This window comes from Mobula birostris, chromosome 21 (assembly GCF_030028105.1).
Source record: "Mobula birostris isolate sMobBir1 chromosome 21, sMobBir1.hap1, whole genome shotgun sequence".
Classification (NCBI taxonomy): Eukaryota; Metazoa; Chordata; class Chondrichthyes; order Myliobatiformes; family Myliobatidae; genus Mobula; species Mobula birostris.
Window position 1 is genome coordinate 32,909,342 of NC_092390.1, and position 21,070 is coordinate 32,930,411.

Here is a 21,070-nt window from a genome sequence, read left to right on the forward strand (position 1 = left end):
TCTTCTGCTACTACTCCTGCGGCAGTGAGAACACGAAGATCATCACCAAAGGCCTAGCAATCTCTTTCTTGCTTCGCATATTAAACTGAGGTGTATCCTATCTAGCCCCAGGAACTTACCTATCCTCTTTCTTAATATCAACATGTTCCAGTATATTAGCACTGTTCTCACATTAGTCAAGGTCAATCTCACTAAAGCAAAGTATTCATTAAGAACCTCCCCTACCTCCTCCCAATCCAAGCACGTTTCCTCTTTTATCATTGATCGGTCCTACCCTAACTTTAGTCATCCCCCTGTTCTTCACGTTTGTGTAAAACATCTTGAAGTTTTCGTTAATCCTACCGACCGAAGCTTTCTCTTGTCCTCTTCTGTATCTCCTAAGTACCTCTTAAGCTCCTTTTTGGCTACCTTATAACTCCCTAGAGCCCCGTCTGATCCTTGCTTCCTAAACCTTAAGTAAGCTTCTTTCCACTTCCTCTACTTCCTTAGGAGTTTGTGGAGATTCAGCATGACATTTAAAACTTTGACAAACTTCTGTGGATGTGTGGTGGAGAGGATATTGACTGGCTGCATCACAGCCTGGTATGGAAACACCAATGGCCTTGAATGAAGACTCCTACAAAAAGTAGTGGGTACGGCCCAATCCATCACAGGTAAAGCCTTCTCCATCACTGAGCACATCTCCATGGAGTGTTGGCAGCAGGAAAGCAGCATCCATCATCAAGGACCCTAACTACCCAAACCATACTCTGTTCTCGCTGCTACCTTCAAGAAAATGTACAGGAGCCTCAGGACCCACATCACCAGGTTCAGGAACAGTTACTAACCCTCAACCATCAGGCTCTTGGGGTTATCAACCTGAATATTAAAATCACCAACTGTGAGTACCCAGTCAAAGTCAACGCAAACAATAGACTGTAGTTCAACAAAGTCATCAAAAAAGGCTGTACAATATTTGGTGGCCTGCAAATGGTTAAAAATAAAGCATGATGGGAGGATTTCAACTGAAAGGCAAGACATTCAAAAGATGCAAATGTACCATATGGTATCTGCTTACACTGATAAGAATTATTAAACAGAACGGCTATCCCTCCTCCTCATTTCTTTATCCTGGTCTCACTTATAAAACTGAAATTAAATCAAAGCTGTGCCTGATAATTAAGTCATTAATTAAATGTGATCTTCCAGCCAAACACCTAACTTTTAGTAAGGCCATAGTTTAATGTGTTGAAATCATCTTCTGGATTTGGCTTTGGCTGATATGGGACAGTTATCAAGGTTTGTAAGTTTGCAGTGTGCACTAAAGGCACTTTATTATTCTATTGATTATCAAAACAGGAATTTTGGGGGCTATGGGAAAAACAGCAAAAGCAGTGGATCCTGCTCTGCTATCACAGCAATAAGGAACCTGCTCGGATCCCGCTCCGTTAACATAACAACAAGGAACCTGCTCGGATCCCGCTCCGTTAACATAACAATGAGGAACCTGCTCGGACCCCGTTCCATTAACATAACAGTAAGGAACCTGCTCGGATCCTGCTCTGCTATCACAGCAATAAGGAACCTGCTCGGATCCCGTTCCGTTAACATAACAACAAGGAACCTGCTCGGATCCCGCTCCGCTAACGTAACGATAAGGAACCTGCTCGGACCCCGTTCTGTTAACATAACAGTAAGGAACCTGCTCGGACCCCGTTCTGTTAACATAACAGTAAGGAACCTGCTCGGATCCTGCTCTGCTATCACAGCAATAAGGAACCTGCTCGGATCCCGTTCTGTTAACATAACAGTAAGGAACTTGCTCAGATCCCGCACCACTATCAGAGCCTAGTCCTGCCCAAGGGCTCATCAGACCGCAATGAAAAGTGTTAGCGGTTAAGAGAAGTTTGGATAGGTAGATGGGTGGTAAGTGTATGGAGGGTTATGGCCCTGGTGCAGATAATGGGAAAAGGCAGTTTAAATGGTTTGGCATGGACTAGATGGGTCAAAGGGCCTGTTTCTGTGCTGTTCTTTGCCATGACTCTGGCTCTCTCATACAGCCCAATACAATAGGTTGCAGTAAAAGCTATTCTGTTTGTGCTGGGTCCATTAATCCTGAGCTGTTTAATTTGCCTCTTGGGACAATCTCTAAAGAAGCAGCCACTGCCTGCATATGCCACGAGCTACATTGTGTGTCAGCCAATCATCCCAGCTCCTTCGGAGGAACGAATAGGGTCTGAGCTGCAATTGAGAGGTAGCAGTGGTTGCCATGAGGGCAAAATATTGGCCCTGATTTGCCCAAGGTTAACAAATCAGGAATCACCTCTAGGAAGTGAACCAGGCCAATTGTAGTGTATTACACAGATGTTGATGTAAGAATGTAAGACATTAGAAGCAGGAGTAGACCATCAGACCCCTCAAACCTGATTTAAATATCTCCAGTGACTCAATCTTCTTTGCCCTCTGAGATAACAAATTCTGCGGATTCACCACCCTCTGGCAGAAAATGTTAGTTATTTTAAATGGCTACACCATTAATGTGCAACTTGGACTTTCCCATTAGTGGAAACTTCTTAATGTCCACCCTATTATGCCGATATATTTCAATAAAATTGCTCATCATTCTTCGAAACTATAAAGTATATAGATCCGGCAAGATTAAGTTACTGATGATTATAATTAACAGAAAATTTCAAACTCAAAATCTAGAGAGGAGCTCAATTTCAGTAATCTATGATGATAACTAGCATGGTATTGGGGCAATACGGAGTCAGGGAAGAGATATTTTAAACATAAAATTGATGTATCCTGTTCGAGAGAGAGCAATGATTGCATTCAGCATTAATGAGCCCTGGGAGATAAAGTGAAGGTAATTGAAATGGGAAAAGGTTTATGGCAAATCTCTGGAGCTGGATCCTGTTAATGACAATAAGATTACTGAAAGCACTGGAGGGAACTGGAAAAGTAGAAATTTCAGTAACAATTATCCTAACATTACAAATTCAGTACAATCACAGCTGTATTCAAACAACAAAAAAACACACGGCCTGAACTGTGTTTATCAGGATGTCGATGTACTTTAACAACAATTATGCACCCTAGATAATAATCAGAGTTTGTTGATTTAAAAACTGGTTTGGATTTGAGATGCAGTATCCAGCTTATTTGGTTCTTTCATTCTCTACTTCTAATTATACATTGAAGTTACTAGTGGAATAATATTCTGAAGATCCATGTACAGGGAAAAGTTTCTCTTTTTTTGTATTTACTGTCAGAAAGCAAGGTATCCTGCTGTGATGGATATTCACTTTCCAGGTCCCGGAAGGCTTATTGCTGTTCTCATCTTTCCACTACAGCAGGATCGGAGTTGGTTGTGACAAAGTTAAACTTCTAACAAATATTCCTTGCTCATCTTCTTGTTGTAAACAAGAACCAGACTTCAGTTCTTAATGTAAATTGCAAGCAGTAATCTGAGGTTAAAAGGGCACTTGAGCTGGCTGCGAAGAGATGTGGTTTGCAAAGTGAAGCGACTATGAAACTTCTTGTCTGTATTAGCCAAACATCAGACAATGGGGCTATGTTAGTTGGCCTGTGTTAAACCAGGCAACTATAGCTAAGTTCTTGCACCATTGTCCTCGGAAGCTCTTAGAACAGGGGTTCCCAACCTAAGGACCACAGACCCTTTGCGTAATGGTATTGGTCCATGGGATGAAAAAAAGGTTCGGCACCTCTGTTTTAGACCAACTTTTTAAATTACTTTGTTACAGCAAAGGTATCACATGCAGATGATGTCATCTAGTAGCAAAACAGTATAAATATTAGAAAGCATTGGAAAGAGCTAGAAATGACAGAAAGAAGGATAATATTATTTGTATTAATACACAAAACACTTTTAAGTCAGTCTTTTTAGATGTTACACTGTATTTTTTCCAGCTAATTCAGTGAGGTTAAAGGTTCAAAGTTCAAAGCAAATTTATTATCAAAGTACGTATATGTTACCATATACTATGTTGAGATTCATTTTCTTGCAGGCTTTTACGGGATAAAAAGAAATACAATAGAAATTATGATAAACAGACAAAAACCAGAAGGAAAACATCTGGTCTGGATGGAGTACCTGGCCAAGTACTGAAGACCTGTGCTGACCAACTGGCTGGTGTGTTCACAGACACCTTCAACCTCTTACTCCAGCGGTATGTGTGGTACCCATCTGCTTTGAACAGGAGCATGGTGACCTCCCTCACTGACTATTGCCTAGTGGCACTTATGTCCAGGGTGATGAGTGTGTGGTGACACTGACAGGCTGCCCCCAGCACATCCTTAGGTGTGTTGGCTGTTGATGCAAATGTCAGATTTCACTGCATGTTTCCATATACATGTGATAAATGAATCTGAAATCTGTCACTCATTTGTGTCTACCAATGTGTTTCATAAACTACACTACCTTTCTTCCAATTTCTTGTGTTTAAACTTTTAAAATACTGATGATGATTTGTCATCAGAACACCATAATGAAATTCTATCTGCTGCTGCTTATTAAATTGAACAGGTTAAATTGGTAATTCAAGTGTAATGAATATGCTTTATGGCTGCACTCAAGGAACAACATGTTCTACTTGAAAATAAACTGGATAACAGCTGAGTGAACCAAAATGAAACTCTTCCAAGCAACACACACAAAATGCTGGAGGAACTCAGCAGGCCAGAGAGCATGTTTGGAAAGGGTCCAGTCGATGCTTTGGGCAGACAGCCTTCAGCAGGACTGGAGAAGAATAAGATACTTTATACTCTATTGTCGCCAAACAATTGATACTAGAACATACAATCATCACAGCAATATTTGATTCTGCACTTCCCGCTCCCCGGAGTACAAATCGATAGTAAATATTAAAAATTGAAATTATAAATCATAAGTAGAAAATAGAAAATGGAAAGCAAGGTAGTGCAAAAAAAAAACAAGAGGCAGGTCCGGATGAGTGGTAGAGTTAAAAGGTGGGGGGGAGGGGAGGGAAAGAACAGAAGGTGAGAGGTGAAACTGGGAGGGGAAGGGGTGAAGTAAAGAGCTGGGAAGTTGATAGGTGACTGAGGTACAGGGCTGGAGAAGGGGGAGACTAGGAGAGGCCAGAAGGCCATGGATGAAAGGAAAGGAGGGAGGAGCACCAGACGGAGGTGATGGACATGGAAGGGGGAGGTGGGGGCATTACCAGAAGTTTGAGAAATCGATGTTCATGCCATCAGATTGGAGGCTACCCAGATGGAATATGAGGTGCTGTTCCTCCAGTCTGAGTGTGGCCTCATTATGACAGTGGAGAAGACCATGGACAGACATATCAGAATGGGAATAGGAAGTGAGGGCAGGAGGGACCCTATCCCTGGTAGGGTGGCAGGAGGATGGGGTGAGAGCAGACATGCGTGAAATGGAAGAGATGAAATCAAGGGCAGCATTGATGGTGGAGGAAGGGAAGCCCATTTCTTTGAAAAAGGAGGACATCTTTGTTCTGGAATGAAAAGCCTCATCCTGGGAGCAAATGTGGCAGAGACAGAGGAATTGAGAGAAGGGGATGGTGTTTTTAAAAGTAACAGGGTGGAAGGTGGTATAGTCCAGGTAGCTGTGAGAGTCCATGGATTTGTAACAGACATCAGTATATAAGCGAGAAAGTGGAGGGAGGTGTCAGAAATGGACCAGTTAAATTTGAGGGCTGGGTGGAAGTTGGAGGCAAAGTGGACAAGTTCCACATGGGTGAAGGAAGCAGCACCAGTGCAGTCGTCGATGTAGCACAGGAAAAGTGTGGGACAGCCACCCATGTAGGCTTGGAATGTAGCCGACAAACAGGCAGTCATAGCTGGGACCCATGCACGTGCCCATGGCTACACCTTTTGTTTGATAGGTGGAGGAGCAGGTAGTGTTGAGGAAACAGAGAGCCTGCAGGGAGACTTAGATAGTTTAGGGGAATGGGCAAAGAAGTGGCAAATGAAATACAATGTTGGAAAGTGTATGGTCATGTACTTTGGTGGAAGAAATAAACGGGCAGATTATTATTTAGATGGGGAGAGAATTCAAAATGCAGAGATGCAAAGAGACTTGGGAGTCCTTGTGCAAGATATACTAAAGGTTAACCTCCAGGTTGAATCAATTGTGTAGAAGGCGAATGCGTTGTTGCCATTCATTTCTAGAGGTATGGAATATAAGAGCAGGGATGTGATGTTGAGGCTCTATAAGGCACTCATGAGACCACACTTGGAGTATTGTGTGCAGTTTTGGGCTCCTTATTTTAGAAAGGATATACGAACATTACAGAGGGAATAAAAGAGTTACTGTATGAGGAACGTCTGGCAGGTCTTGACTGTATTTCCTGGAGTTCAGGAGAATGAGGGGATCTCATAGAAACGTTCCGAATGTTAAAAGGCCTGAACAGATTAGATATGGCAAAGCTATTTCCCATGGTAAGGGATTCTAGGAGAAGAGGGCATGACTTCAGGATTAAAGGACGTCCTTTTAGAACTGAGATGCGGAGAAATTACTTTAGTCAGGGGATGGTAAATCTGTGGAATTTGTTGCCACAAGTGGCTGTGGAGGCCAAGTCATTGGGTGTATTTAAGGTAGAGATAGATAGGTTCTTCATTAGCCAGGGCATCAAAGGGTATGGGGTGAAGGTAGGAGAGTGGGGATGACTGGAAGAATTGGATCAGCCCATGATTGAATGACGGAGCAGACTCAATGGGCCGAATGGCCTACTTCTGCTCCTATATCTTATGGACTTATGGTTTGAAGGAAATGGGAGGAGCCAAAGGAGAAATTATTTGGAGTGAGGACAAGTTACGCTAGGTGGAGGAGAGTGGTGGTGGAGGGGAACTGGTTGGGTCTGGGGTCCAGAAAGAAATGGAGAACTTTGAGGCCTTCCTGGTGGTGGATGGAGGTGTATGGGGAGTGGACATCCATAGTGAAAATAAGGTGATGGGGGCCAGGGAACCTGAAATCATGGAAAAGATCCAGAGCATGTGAAGTGTCAGGGATGTAGGTAGGAAGGGACTGAACTGGGGAAGGGGGATAAAACAGAGTCGAGGTATGCAGATATGAGTTCAGAGGGGTAGGGACAAGCTGAAATAATGGTTTACATGGACGTGGGATTACAGATCTTCAAAGGTTTCAAAGGTACATTTAATGTCAGAGAAATGTATAGAATATACATCCTGAAATGCTTTTTCTTCACAGCCATCCATGAGAACAGAGGAGTGCCCCAAAGAATGAATGATAGTTAAATGTTAGAACCCAAAAGCTCCCCCACCAGCTCCCCTCCCTGCTGCGTGTAAGCAGCAGCAAAGCAACGATCTCCCCTCCCCCCACAAGCAAAAAAAGGCATCGGCACCCACCATCAGTCACTGAAGTGTGCAGCAAAGCAACAGCAAAAGACACGGACGCAGTACCCCAAAGACTACTCACTCACCCAGTATTCAACATACCATAGGCTCTCTCTCTCCCTAATAAGGGAGAAAGAGATGTCTTTGTTTCACACTGACAGGGGAGAAATAACAAACAACTCACTGGTTGATGATGTTATAAGTCCATTGCGTCGCTTTTTCCAAGCTCTGTGCCCAAAGATTTCAGGCCTCTGGGCACACAGCCATAGATCTTCTGACTCCTGTAGTACACTGATTTCCTGCTGGGACACCGACCTTCGATCTGTCTATGTCAAGAGCCACAAAATCCCGGGCCTCCGAAGGCGAGCTAAGCTCTTAGGCCACATCCTTGGCATGTCGAATACACCCAGTTGTGAAATCCCGAGATTGGGTCCCATTACCGCAAAGAACTGAAGTCAGCATGTAACTCCAGGTCAGGGTCTTCAAAAGAGCCCTGAAAGGGTTCCTCCTTGGGTAGGGGTAGGAATGGGAGGTGCGGGGTGCGGGAGCTATGGGGCTCGTGGCAGTGTGGAAGTTCCTACTTCAATGAAAGGGACTTTCCTTCATCGACCCTCAATGCTGCCCTTAACTGCATCTCTTCCATTTCACCCACATCTGCTCCCACCCCATCCTCCTGCCATACCACCAAGGATAGGGTTCCTCTTGTCCTCACCTTCCACCCCACCAGCCTCTGCATCCAGCACATAATTCTCCAGAACTTCATGCCTTCTCCAACAGGATCCCACCACCAAGCCCATCTTTCCCTATCCCCAACTTTCTGCTTTCCGCAGGGATCTCCCCCTATGCAACTCCCTTGTCCATTTGTCCCTCCCCACTGATCTCCCTCTCAGCATTTATCCTTGAGAACAGAACAAATGCTACAGCTGCCCCTACACCTCCTCCCTCACTACCATTCAGTCCTTCCAGGTGAGGACACACTTCATCTGTGAGTCTGTTGGGGTGATATACTCTGTCTGGTGCTCCTGATGTGCCTTCCAGTATATCAGTGAGAACCGATGTAGATTGAGAGACCGCTTCGCTGATCACCTACATTCCGCCTGCCTGAAAAAGCAGGATCTCCCAGTGGCCACCCACTTCCCATTCCCATTCCGATATGTCTATCCATGGCCTCCTTCACTGTCGTGTTGAGGCCACACTCAGGTTGGAGGAACAACACCTTATATTCCAACTGGGTAGCCTCCAACGTGATGCCATGAACATCAATATCTCACCTTCTGCTACTGACCCTCCCCCATTCATCGTTCCCCATCCCCCTTTCCCTCTCTCACCTCATCCCCTTGCCTGGCCATCGCCTCTGGTGCTCCTCCCCCCTTTTCGTTCTTCCTTGGCCTTCTATCCTCTCCTATCAGACTCCCCCCTTCTCCAGCCCCCTACCTCCTTCACAAATCAACTTCCCAGCTCTTCACTTCACCCCTCTCCCTCCCATTTTCACCTATCACCTTGTGTTCCCCCTTCCCCTCCCCCCCAACCTTTTAACTCTACCCCTCATCTTCTTTCCTCCAGACCTGCGAAGGGTCTCGACCCAAAACGTCGTCTGTACCCTTGTCCTGCGCGTTGTATGTGTTGTTTGGATTTCCAGCATCTGCATATTTTCTCTTGTTTGTGATGAAATTCTTCCATGTATTTTCACTCTTACAGATGTTTTCTGTTTGAATGCCTGTTCACTTTGCCATCCATATTAAACTGTATTTGATACCAGGCTGGAATGGGTGGGGGGGAGGATTATATATCCTTGTGTTAAAAGGCAACAATTAGTCAGCTGCTTCTACTTTTTACAGGAAGCAGCTGTTATTAAGAGTGTCAAAGGATTATATTGGAAGATGCATTCTTGTAAACTAATGGTCAGAAGGCTTGATTTATATTGATATTTGTGCTTGTTCTGTGGAGTGCTGAGTCGGAATTTAAAACATTGACTACTTTGCCTTTTGTTACTGGTAAGTATTTGCTGGTTCAGTATAGACTGAACCTAGAATCTGAGAATTTTTGCAGCAGAAGCAGCGTTTGCTGAAGATAAGGGAAACCCAGTTTCAGAGCAAAGGTGAAAGATATTGATTTGAATGAGTTCTAATTATTTTAGACCAGCAATAGCTTATCACTCATGACAATTTTTAACAAGATAATGGCCTACTAATCCGCTTGTTTTGCTTTTCCACATTTGAAATTCACACGAATTAATACTTAAGCTTTGGGTGTGCTGAGTTTACTTACCCCTTCCGAAGACTAAGAAAACAAAAGCTTTCATGAAGAGTACACACTAGACTGTAAAGTGAATTACACCAGATGCCACAGTGATGTAGTACAGGATACACCCACTGGAAGCAGGTTATGACATCAGCCAGTGTTTGACTGCCAACATTACCACTCTGAAGTTCAGCGTTCCAGCTACCACCCTGTGTTCATCGCATGCAGATGAATGCGTCCTCAGCTGCAGAAGTGGCTCTCCACGCACAATGTTTCAAGAAACCATCAATTACTTACATATCAACTGGATTCCACAAGTGGCTGATATTTTCTTGAGTTGTTTCGAGTTATAAACTTAAATATTCACTGTTGTGACAGGTCCTGGAAGATATTTTGCTGCCTTGAAGGCTTCCCCACAAAGCAGCTGTTCGCAGACACATATGTATGAGCTACCTCTTTAGAGTACAGCGGAATAGAGAAAATGAGCAAAGAGCACAAAGTTAGAGACAGAACGGTGGAAAGAGAGAAGGAGGGGCAGAGGAAGGGCTCTTGGGAGTATCCCAGTGCCATCCACTGGACCTGGACTTCAGAGGCTGAAAGAGTGGAATTGTCCCATTGCCTCAGCTCTTCACTTCAAAAACTCTCCCGCAGAGGTTATACGCAGTGAAGGCTTTAATCGTAAGGCCATTACCATGCAGACAGGGCTGAATGGGCTGTCCAGGAAGGGTAGCACCTCCAGTGAGGGGGCTTGCCATGTCCATTCTGGGGCAGCTCACTCACCTCTGGTGCCCACAGGACACTCGGCTCTCACCTGTGGCTCCGAGAAGCTGTTTGCAGGCAAGGGCAGCGGGCAGCCTCGCACGCCGACGAGATAGGGGCACGCTTGCCCAGGCACGCGAAGGCAGCTCCGGCGCACTGCGCGGAAGGCGGCTCTGCCACGTTCCGTGGAGAGAGAGGGGCATGGCGAGGCGCAGAAGTCACGGTGATCCACTGTAACCAAGGAAGACCCCAGCTGTGACGCCGGACCCGGACCTCCGAGGCCGAGGGAGCGGGGCTGCCCCAGTTCAACAGCATTTCCTCTTTAAAAACCCTCCCACACAGGCGTCCTGTCCTCTCAGACTCGGCGGGCAAACACCACCGCTGCCATGCAGATAAAGAGCGTACACACTGGAAACCTGTAGAGCTATCAGATCACGGCATCCATCAGTGTGCAATGCAGGTATGACAGCAGCACTGATATTTTCTGAATGGAGCTAGGTGATTGCCCTTTGCTGATTGGAGTCGGCTTGACCTGTCGTGGCAGAACATTGTTTCAGCAAACCCGTGGTGTGTTCTGTCACGTTTCCCCACGGCAGGTGTGCTATGGGTTCCTCTGCAGGTGTGCTGTGTTGGTTACACAATGAAGCCAGCAGGCCTGCTACCAGCGGGCCTGCAGCCACCCCTGGGTTTGTTCAGGGGACTGAAATGTTGCTGATACCATTACCCTTTGCATCGTCCTTGATAGATCAGGACCTTGGCCATTGACAGGACGCTGGGGAATGGCATGATGTGTTTTTGCAGAAGCTAGAAACCATTTCTGAGGCCAGTGTGGTTTGCCCACAACACAGTGTTTGTGCAGTCAGTGTTATCTGTGGGGGAATCTGAAACCCCTACCAGAGTACTATACTCTCTATATGCTGGTCTCTGGCAAGAGAGAATGAAGTGCGTTGAAGGTCTCCTTGAATAAAGTCCCAGTGACTTCCTTATTCAGAAGGTTTGCTGCAGCGGCAATCATATTCCATTAACCAAGGCAGGAGGAGAAGATGGTGACGCGATGCAGCGCGCGCGGCCTCTCTGGTGATGAATATCTGTTATCTGTCAAGTAGGAGGCCATGCACAACTCCGATTTGATGGAGGCGGACGTAAGAGCACGGAGGAACATCTGGTGAAACTTCTGAGATGCCTGTTTCGCTGCTGCTGCTACTGTGTGATCCGAAATCTCCGGAGGGGAAGGCCCTAAATCCTCAGCTTTGACTGTGGCTGGCGGCTGGGGCTGGGGTCGAAGGGCTCGGCAGAGATGGTGCTCGGTGTCGGAGGGCTGGTCGGAGGCTCGAAGTTTTCGGATGGACTGAGAGTTGGACTGTGGTCGGGTGCTTCCAGGATGCTGCATTGGCAAGTTTGCAGCACTGGAAACTCATGGCAGGGAGAGTTTCTCCCTTCTACTGTCTGCATGAGATGTTGGGGCTATTGGGACTTTGAGACTTCTTTTTACCCTTCCCGTGGTCTGTTCTTTATCAAATTACGGTAATGCTTTGCACTGTTGTAACTATATGTTATAATTATGTGGTTTTTGTCAGTTTTAATCTTGGTCTGCCTTGTGTTTCTGTGATATCATACCAGAGGAACATTGTATCATTTTTTAATGCATGCAATTCTAAGTGACAATAAACGAGGACTGAGTGTCCTCATAATCTAATCTAATCTAAGCCTGGGGAGGTGGTCAGGAGCCAGTAATCGCTCTGTCACGTGAGGCAGCTGTGGGCTTCTCTGAAGAACCCTTCCTCCACATGATTGTCACCTTGTCAATGTCGGGAGGCTTACGTGTTTCTGCGATCCCAAAGAGCAATGCCGCCTGGACCTTGGCTCTGGGTGGGGTCATCCAGGGTGGCAAGTTCACGGGAAAGATTCCAAAGAGCCTAGCCTCCAACGGTGGAGCTGGCGGAAGATGACGACCGCAGTGAAGGTGGAGGAGGGCTGCAGCAATGGAGGGTCCCTGGTCGTCCTGTACTCCATGCCAGCGCTCCCTGACCCCGATCGGTCAAGTACCGTGCGGTGGCTGCCCCTGCAGCAGCCTCCCCGCGTTAAACAAAAATCACACACGGGCATTCTCCGTAAAGGGAATCCACCCGAACGTCCTGCATTAAGTCCCGTGGTGATTGTAAAGATGATGGGGCAAAAGGCCTGTATAAGTCTATGACTTAGAGATCTATGAACATCTCTGCGTCTGAGCCAAATGAAGGCCAAGACTTAGAGTCAACTTTATGGCATATGCAAAAGTACATGTAGAGGTTCAATGAAAAACCTACTTGCCACGCCATAGTGCAGCAGATGGATGCAACATGTCCCTTTCCTCTCTACTGGGGAACAAAGGAAGTCACTGGGCCTCTACTCAAAGAGACCTTAGCATATGAGAGCGACGGAGGATGAGAGCTGACCTGACAGAGGTGTATAAGATGATGAGGGGCACTGATCGTCTCGATAGCCAGAGGCTTTTACCCAGGGCTGGAATGGCTAACACGAGGGAGCGTAGTTTTAAGGTGCTTGGAAATAGGTACAAGGGGGATGTCAGGGTTAAGTTTTTCACACAGAGAGTGGTGGGTGTGTGGAATGCACTGCCAGCAATGGTGGAGGTGGAAGCGGATACAATAGAGTATTTTAAGAGCCTCTTATATAGGTACATGGAGCTTAGGAAAATAGAGGGCTCTTCACTAGGGAAATTCCAGGCAGTTTCTAGAGTAGGTTACACGGTCGGCACAACATTGTGGACCGAAGGGCCTGTAATGTGCTGTAGATTTCTATGTTCTACGTGCTTCATCCTCTCAGGCCAGAGACAGCCTGTAGAGAGTACAGTACACTGGCAGGGCTAGCAGATTCCCTGCAGATCCCACTGACTGCACATACACTATGCTGTAGCCATGCCACGTGTTTACTCTGACATACACTGGCCTCAGAAATGGTGTCGAGCTTCTGCCACACCAGAGGCAGCACATCACATGGGCCGTTCCCCAGCGTCCTGGTACTTCAGAATGCAAAGGGCAATGATGTCAGCTACATTCCAGTCCCCTGAACGAACCCCGGCGTGGCTGCAGACCTGCTGATTACAGTAGATGCCATGACGCATGGCGTTCCACTGAATGCCGTGCGAGCTGCCCGCTACGAAGGACGGCATCGACACCAGCTGTTGAGGAGTAGCAGCAAGAGCAGAGAGGAGGAAAGAAAAAGGGTCTCTCACAGCTACACACACAAAATACTGCTGGTGAACGCAGCAGGCCAGGCAGCATCTGCAGGAAGAGGTACAGTCGACGTTTCAGGCCGAGACCCTTCATCAGGACTAACTGAAAGAAGAGATAGTAAGAGATTTGAAAGTGGGAGAGGGAGGGGGAGATCCGAAATGATAGGGGATGACAGGAGGGAGAGGGATGGAGCTAAGAGCTGGACAGGTGATTGGCAAAGGGGATACAAGGCTGGAGAAGGGAGAGGATCATGGGACGGGAGGCCGAGGGAGAAAGAAAGGGGGACGGGAGCGCCAGAGGAAGATGGAGAGCAGGCAAGGAGTTATAGTGAGAGGGATAGAGGGAGAAAAAAGAGAGAGAGAAAAAAATGGGGGGGGAGAGTACTGTAAATAAATAAATAAATAAATAAATAGATAGATAAATAAAGGACGGAGTAAAAAGGGGAGGAGGGGCATTAACGGAAGTTAGAGAAGTCAATGTTCATGCCGTCAGGTTGGAGGCTACCCAGACGGAATATAAGGTGTTGTTCCTCCAACCTGAGTGTGGCTTCATCTTTACAGTAGAGGAGGCCGTGGATAGACATGTCAGAATGGGAATGGGACATGGAATTAAAATGTGTGGCTACTGGGAGCTCCTGCTTTCTCCGGCGGACAGAGCGTAGGTGTTCGTAATCTCTTTCCATAACCTCAAAATGTGCTTGGAAACCAAGTGTACATTTGAGATGCAGGGTCATAAGGAGGAGGAGAAAGGGAAAGTGAGAAATTAACCAAGAGTGCTGCCAAGGCTCTTCCCAAACACATTAATGAGTGTGTTGCCATTAACCACAATCCTAATCCTTAAATGTCCAAAATCTGGTAACCTCCCTCTGGGACTGAACATCCACCTGGCCATGATACAGAAAAGAAATTCAATTTAAAAAAAATAAATGTTCCAAAAGGAAATTTTCAAACTGCGTACAAAGGCTAATTAATCACCCTTATTTATATCAGGAACAGCTGTCTCCTGTGCACTCTGTACGGGTGCTCCCACACAGTTCACTCACAGTGTCACATGGCCGGCAGGCCGATGGGAACTGCCGGGGGAGCACGCAGCAGCAGATCTCAGAGAGAACTCACTGCTAAAAGCTAAAGGGACAGGAACAGGCACTTCTGGGGGGACCAAAGGAACTTGCAAATACTAAGGGTCTGCACCCCGATCAGCTTAATTTTTACAATTAATGGAATGTTCACCTTTAATAACCAGAGGCCTAGATTATAAAGGGAGGCCAGAGAAAATAAGAGAAAGCAGCTTGCAAGAACTGCAGCTGTACCTTGGAAAGACACTCCATCTTAGAATGGGGAGCTTGGCCTTAAGAGAGCTTCCAACGAGCCCTGGCTTGGGCTGCTGTATCTTCGTAGGAGAGTCACTATCTGGACTGTCTGACTAGCGGACAGCAGCAAGGAAGTGTGTTGTTCAGAGTGGCATGGAAGACACTGCATAAGGTTTGTACTCAGTGAAGACACTGCCACTCCCCTTGCAAAGTCCATCAGCCTGGTTGCAACTTTGCGCCATGTTAGCGTTAAATAGCCTGTGTAGTGGTAAACATTAAGTCTGTGTACTGTGTTAACCATAGACAGTCTGTGTACAGTATTAACCATAGACAGTCTGTACTGTCTTAACCAAAGTCTGTGTACTGTGTTAACCATAGTCTGTGTACAGTATTAACCATAGACAGTCTGTACAGTGTCAACCACAGACAGCCTGTGTGCAGTGTCAACCACAGACAGTCTGTGTGCGGTGTCAACCATAGACAGCCTTTAGACAGCATTCTTGCGGGACCAAGGTGCACAACAGATTCCCAACAGCACACACAGCACACTGCACATAGCACATGGCGCAAATAGAACTGGTTATGATTTCAGAAAAACATATCGTCACAAAGAACAAGAAAGAATTCCAAGTCCCTGAGAACATGAGTGTTGAATAGATGTTAAGTTATCCTGGTCCAGCTTGTTGTTCCACTGAGCAAACACAGGAGGGCAGCACTGATGAGATGGGCCAGCCCCCGACCCAAGTCCAGATTCCAGCACACCCTACAGGGGTCCTCTCTCACCATCTCAGTATCTCCTCTCCGAGTCGGCTGCAACTGGTGAGCCCACGGCTTGTTACTCTGCTGCACTGGATTTTCAAGATAATTCTGTTGCTGCAGCAGTATAGAGTACTCCATAACACTGCAACCAGCTACTGTAGGGGAAAACAACAGAATCAGGTTTATTATCACCGACAGATATCATGGAATGTGTTTCTTGGCCGCAGGATGGTGCAAAGTATAAAATACTAAAGTTACGAGAAAAAAGAAAACAGATAAATAGTGGAAAAGAAGATAGGTGAGGTAGTGTTCATGGACTAATTAGAAATCTGATGACAGAGGGACAGAGATAACAGGAGGCTTCATGACATATCACAGAGGAGTGCAAGAACAAAACCAAAGCAGAGAGACAATAACCATCACAAACAGTGATGGGGACACGAAGGCCTCTTAATTCTGCTTCACCAGTTAATGTGTTCAGCTCTCCCACAACAGCCCTATGTTTCCATGGACCGCCAGATGTCTGTGATTACACTCAACATCGAAACACTCATTGTCCACAGGGCAGAAAAATCAATGTCTGTACAAGGTATTAGCCTCTCCTCTCTGGGTCGTGACTTGAAACACCATCAATTCTATTCCCCTCTCAGATGCTGCTTGACCCTTGGAGTTCTTCCAGGAGAAGTAATACTGTTGCTTTTAAATAATTGTTGTCTAATACTAGCATTCAGTCTATTGGCACACTTGAAAGGTGGCACCCATTGTTTCTGTCAGCCGAGCAGCCAGACAGGAAAGAGATCCAACCCAAGTGTATTAATAATGATTTTTCAAAAGCTGACTTAATTAAAAGTTAATCAAATCCAGTTAGCTTATGTATATATCTTGTCACTTCCCTTATTAATAGGGGAAGCTTAAAAATATTGATGACTTCCTCTTTAAGTAAAGCATGAGTTTGAGCTGAAGAAGTGTCGTAACACATCGGTTGGTGATTGAGCTTGCTGCTGGAGACACACATCATGACCCAACACTGCCTTCTTCTGGCCAACAATACACACTTTTCCAAAATACTTCCATTCATTCAGAGATTCAAAGCACATTTATTATCAAAGAATGAATAAATCATACACCTTGAGATTTGTCTGCTTACAGGCAGCCACAAAGCAAGAAACCCGAAAGAACCCAATTTAAAAAAAAGACCAAAAACCTCTGCTCAGAGAAAGAGAGAGAGAAAGGAAACACACATCTTGCAAACAATAGGAGCAAGCCAACGGTATCCCGAACCAGACTGAGTCCCGGATCTGCTCCCAGAGCAGCCGGAGAAGGCCCAAAGCCTTGGTCCCCAGTTCGTCACACCAGCGGGGCAGAAAGGAACGGCAGCCGAATCAGTTCACAGCCTCGGTACCGCGGTAAGGCATTAATCATTCACGGGAGAGTGAGTGAAATCAGCCCAATCTTCGCCTCTGTACCCCACACTCATTCATTAACTCGCTTTTTCTGTCTTATCCAATTAGTCTTGTCAGCACTCTTTGACACCCACAAAAACAGAAGAGAACCCCAAAGAATGAATGACAGTAAAAGATTAGAACCCCGAAGTCCCCTCTCCCCTCCTCTCATGCACAAGCAGCAGCAACACTTCAATCCTACCCTCACCCTCTTCCCCCATTTCCTTCAGGAATCATCCTCACCCACAACCCCCCAAGCAAGCAATAGCAAAGCCCCCAAAAGGAGACCATGATTCTGCAGTCCAACAAAACTATTGTTCACCCAACAATTTGACATGCCACAGGGTCTCTCTCTCACTAACATAGGACAGGGAGGTGCTTCCCTTTCCACAGGGAGAGGGGAGAGCAAGAAAACAAAACAACTTGCTGCTATGATGTTGTAACCTGCCACACCTCTTCTATTCGGAGTTTCTCCGACTCAAGAACGGGCAGCAGACTCTCCCCTACTATCGAGAGAAAACGAGGGATAGACACCATCACCCGAGCACGGAGGCCTCTGACTGCCACATCCGCTGTCACAATGTTCCATTCTCCCACGACACTTCAGTTGGTGACACCAGCATGGAATCAGTTTGTCCACAGGACCACAGAGCCACACCCCAAAGGCGCACGTCTTCCAGGCTGCTCCTGGAGCTATTGACAACAGCTCCGGGAGCAGGAACTGAACTGCCGTGAAGAACCACAGTTTGAGCACAGCTGTAGATCATGGACTCCGACAGAACCCCAGCCACCTTAAAAAGAATAAAAAATGACATTAAAGAGAAGAAATTAAGCTGTTTCACAAGATGAGCTTGAAGAAGGCACCCTCTTGCGACATCTTGGATTCGGGTTTGATTTCAGCATTTAAGAGAAGGATAGGAACATGGATGGGAAGTGTATGGAGTGCTATGATCTGGGTGCAGATCTACGGGACTAGACAGAGACCAGATGTGCCGAAAGGTCTCTTTCTTTGCTATCGTCTTCTATGACTCTATCACTCTATCACTCTTTGAGTCCAGATGCAGAGCTTTGACACAAAGCATCAACAGTTCCTTTCCTGCCACAGATACTGTTCAACTGTCGATCTCCTGGAGCAGATAGTTTATTGTTTGACATCTTCTTTGTAAGCTTATGGCCATATATTAATGGAGCAGTTTGTATCGGGTGCATGGAATTTGCCAAATGTTGTCTTCATCTTGTCATGAATAGTAACAAATGTTGGAATTATTATAAGCAGAAAAATATGTTGATGCATTCGTCAGTCAACAAAATTAAAATAAGTGCCTGCTATATTTGCTATGAAGTCAAGATATTTACAACATGACAATAATATAGAACAAACATAATTGTTAATTTTCCTAATTGCTGTAGCATCTGAAAGAAAAAAGGCACTTGGCTGGAAATGGGGACCAGGGAGGAAGAGTTAAACATGTTGCAAAGGTGCACAAGTATGTTGTATTCTGCATCAGAAATACATTTGATTGTATTTAAATTAATAATTTTCCAAAGTGGGGTACAACGCATTGATAGAGCTACATATAATATATAGTATTACCAAGCCAGAGCAAAATACATCGCTTTATAGAAAGATAAGAGTGAATTATTTACCACAGGGGCAAATCCCAACAGCAGCCTTTGAAAGAGTGATCTAAATAGTCCTAACTCCATTTTCATTTACCCTTCCATGGGCATCCAACATCATCTGCCATTAGTTCACAAAATCATAGAGGCCATTTTGCCCCTTCATCATTCTTTAGGAGTTTTTACTGCATTGCATGGGGCTGGAAGTGCAAGGTGAAAAAGCTACAGGCTGGACTTGAGTGAGCAATTATGTGTCTGAAATCTTCTTGCAACATCAAAGGAGGCAGTTCAGACTAGTGAGTCCATGCAAGCAGTCAGAAGATTCCTATTAGTTTTTGCCCTCACCTCCCCTTCCCTGTAACCAGTTCTCTCTCTCATGCCCTTCATTTCTTGATACCCAACAAGGTTAGGGGTGAGTTAGACTAGCCAATGTAGTAAGTCAATGCCATTGCAACCAATTCAACTCAGGGAGAACATGTCCCCTCCATACATGCTCCAGCCGAGTTCAGGATCAAAGCTGAGCCATTACAACAGCATGGCTGCACTACTAACTGCTGCATCGCCATGCTGCCTTAAATCAGCTGAGCAAGGATTGCAATGGAAATGAAAACTGGAGTGAATGAGTTCAACGCCAGATCAGGTACAGAGCAGGAAACAAAAAGTGTCAGAATGAAAGTTCAGATTAAAAAGTTTGAGGAAGAAAACAGAAATGAAAGCAAATCAAATCACATTTTAAATCTTTCTTTTTGAAATCAATGGCTAATTTTTGGAAAAATGAAATTGTGTGTATGTAGCAGTTAATATTTGATACCGTAGAGTTTGGTAGAATTAACACCTCACATCATTAAAAGGGTACTTGGCATAAAATGAGCAAGGCTTCACCTTTTCTAGCAAAACAAAACTTCACTATGTCGTGGATGTTACAGCTTCTCACATTCAATGTAATTCCAAGGTGAAGCAGACAGCAAGAGTTCTATTTTTGCAAATCAGACAATAATGGAAGATTATTCTGCCCACAGATGAGGTTGCTGCATTTTGTGCGTAAACAACCCCAAACAACATTAGCCTCAATTATTGTCAGAGGGAAACCTTGCCCAATATATTTAGTTTGGTGTAAACTCTCTATAAACAGAGGGCTTAATGAGGACTGGGGCAAATCGTGTTACGTCAGGAGTAAATTAAACTGAAAGAAGGCCACAGGCCATGGTCTGGTCAATGGATCAGTATAGAAAAATACTCCATTGTAGGCACGGACTTGGTGGGCTGAAGGGCCTGTTTTCTGTATGCCTCCACAGTGAGGTAGTGCTTACTCCCACTTAAACAAAGTCAGGTATTATACAGAGAAATTTCAAAGCCAACAGCGCATATTGTGTGATTAAGGAAGGATTTTATAGAACATCAGCTCAGCATCAGGATTTAAGAACATCACCTCATTAAATATTTTGGGCAGATGCTCCAAAGAAAACTGATCTTAAGAGAATGTGCAGCTCAAACATATCCCATCTGAGTTTCCTCGTCAAGCTGGAGTTTAGCAATCATCATCACCAGATAAAGTTTGAGTCAGCCAGCTGCAAATTAAGTAATTTCCTCTGGAAGAAAAGCAACCTATGTCCTTCAAACCACTAAACGGAATTTGTTCTATAGGCCCAATAACAGATATTGTTGTATTTGACTTAATTTTTGTTGCTTGTTAACATGAATGAAATATTTCACTGTATGTTTCGATGCACACATGATAAATTTGAGCCTTGAATATGTAAATTTGAAACTTTTAAACTTTCCCACATGATCATATTGTTGATATGGATGTATAAATGCCTTCTTGAAAAAGGTAGCTCCCAAACAAGCTAGATATCAACTGTGCAATGCCATTAATAACAGCACTATGTAATTAAAAGGCTTTTCCAGGTTTGATTGGTGACAAAACCAGAGGTAGCATTGTCCAGGCTACAACAGTGCGCCACCTACTGGACAGTCACAAAATAGCAATGGCCATTATATTTATTATTTAGACATAACCTGTAGAGTGCAGAATAGGCCCTCCCAACCCTTCGACTCACACAGCCCAGCAAACCCCAACAACTCTGATTTAACTTTAACCTAATCACGGGAGAATTCACAATGGCCAATTAAACTACCTGGTACATCTTCGGACTCAGGGAGGAAACCAGAGCACCCAGGGAATTCCATAGAGGAGAACGTTCAGACTCCTCACAGAGGATGCCAGGATTCAACTCCAAACTCCGATGCCCTGAGTTGTAATGAGTGTCACACTAATTTTGACGAAGATGGCTTGATGTTTTTGCATTCAATGGTAAGGGAAAGTGAAATATTGTGAAATTTTAATGGATATGCACAGAAGAGTAAAC

The 21,070-nt window shown here is 45.2% G+C and overlaps 1 long non-coding RNA gene across 1 annotated transcript in view; it reads right to left on the bottom strand.

The window, feature by feature from the left end:
- LOC140185703 (uncharacterized) overlaps positions 1-8,078 on the bottom strand; it is a 46,631-nt gene extending 38,553 nt beyond the window's left edge. The window contains exon 1 of the long non-coding RNA XR_011882698.1: positions 7,523-8,078. This is a non-coding gene — a long non-coding RNA (uncharacterized lncRNA). The remainder of the gene's footprint in view (positions 1-7,522) is intronic.
- Between the last annotated feature and the right edge of the window lie 12,992 nt (positions 8,079-21,070).